The sequence below is a fragment of the Gossypium hirsutum genome, chromosome A03 (genome assembly GCF_007990345.1).
Source record: "Gossypium hirsutum isolate 1008001.06 chromosome A03, Gossypium_hirsutum_v2.1, whole genome shotgun sequence".
NCBI lineage: Eukaryota > Viridiplantae > Streptophyta > Magnoliopsida > Malvales > Malvaceae > Gossypium > Gossypium hirsutum.
Window position 1 is genome coordinate 50,957,725 of NC_053426.1, and position 2,236 is coordinate 50,959,960.

Sequence of the window (2,236 nt, forward strand, 5' to 3'; positions counted from 1 at the left end):
GTTTATAGGTTTATAATGATGGCCCTAATAAAGTTTTAGAAGCTCTACAACAAGATAGAGCTAATGATACTTTTGAACAATTTAATTTAATGTAACTTTGTTGTTTGTTTATCACAAAAAAAGAAAAAAAATACAAGAAATCTATTTGTATTTTAAAAAGAAATTAAGCTGCTTTACTTTGAAAAAGCCTTTCACACAAGGTTGGTTTTATATATATGGAAGGATTAATTTACACGGTGCAAAAACTAAAATAATTTTACATATTTTCTTAATTATTTATATAATTAATATTTTAACGATCCAATCGTTATATTTTATGGTCTGTTCATGGAGATCATGCATGTCAAATTTGATGCGAATTGAAAATTTCTAACCATTTCTTTTACTTAAAAAATTCAACCATTGAATATATATTAATATACATAATATTTTAGATTGATATAATAAAGATATCGGATTGGTTCAAAAATTTACATGCATGATAAGTACAATTATATCGATAAATCCAATTGTTGAATTGTTAAAAAAATAATTATATAAAAAGTTATGAAATGATGTAAAACCACGTAAGTTTTACATTAATGATATTTTGAGGTGTTTTGTTGTGAATTGTAAATTAAATAGGAAGACAATAAAAAATATTTTAAAATATGAATATTAAATGATTTGAGTATTTTTAATATTTTATTGGATTTGTTAATATATGCACATTTTATTTTTAATAAAAATTTCATACAAATAATCAAATTTAAAATTAAACATTTAAACTGAACTTAATCGAGACGAATTTAACTTTTATCTAAAATAGATTTTGAACTTTTAAAATATGCTTTATTAGAATTAAACCAAACTTCAAGACAATTTAAATTTAGTTGCATCATGCAGATAAACCGGTCGAGCCGGGTACACCATCCCCACTGCGAAATAAAATGGTAGGGAGATGGGCCCACTTCTCTTTACCAATTCCAACCGTTGGCTTCACTCTCCCGGACCCGGTCCTTATGGCATAACAAGGCCGCCCCCTAGGTTCGTATATTTAGGTTATTAAATATTTATATAAATTTTATAATACATATAAAAACCAAAAAAATATTTTGATTACAGTAATAAAGTTAAAAAATGTTTGTTTTTTAATTCAAATCTCATTCATGACTATTTTTTCTTCATTTATAAAATATATAAAAAAATACTCTCATAATTTTTAAATTGAATTAAAATTCAAACGATGAATAGAATTAACTTAATCAAGGAATTTATATAAATTAATTTTCGAATTTCACCTCAATTTCAGATCAATTTATAAAAATAAAAAATATATATTTGATTAGGGTGGTGGATATATATACATATTAATTTTTTGAAATAATTAGTCGCTTGAACTAAAATCGAATAAAAAAAATGTTGTATATATATATATTATTATTATTATTATTAAAAGCCGATAAAAAAATGTAAATATGGCATGAATATTGTTAACCTATATAACCTGTACTTTTAAAATAGATTTTAAAAAAAAATACCAAATGTAAAAGTTTGACATAGAAAATAATATAATATAATATAATATAACATGAAAATATAAATTATTTAAATATATATTTAAATTTTAATAGAACAATTCAGTAATTTTTATCGATTTAAACTTTTAACGTAGTCTTGTTGATTAAGCCTTAATTCGATTGACATAGAGATTGTTCTTAATACAGGAAGACGTGTGTTTGAGTGCATTGAAACATATTATTCTCCTATTTATGGGTCGAAGAGGGATTATGGGTAATTTTAGACATTGTGTCAAAAAGAACAAATATAATCAAATTCTTTGTTCAAAAAAAAAAAACCAGACGCTTAAAGGTATAAAAAACCCTCAATTTTTTTCAAAAGCAATTAAGGCCCCTTTTTTTTTAACGTTCAATTGGCTACTTGAACTTTTAAAATGTATCAAAAAATTTTTAAACTTTTTCAAAAAAAATTAAACCTCTACTTTTTTTTTACAATCAATTAAGTACTTAAGCTTTCAAAATGTATCAATTTTTTTTTAAAAAAAGACCATTAAATTATGATTATAGAAACAATAGCTATGATAATCTTTTTAATAGGCTAATCATAAGTGTGGATTAATGGCAAAAACAATAACATAGGGAGAGGTGAGTAACTTTGTGTACGACGAGGTTTAGTAAATACGAAATAATATAATAAATTATACATTTAAATATTATTAATGTAATTATCACGATAC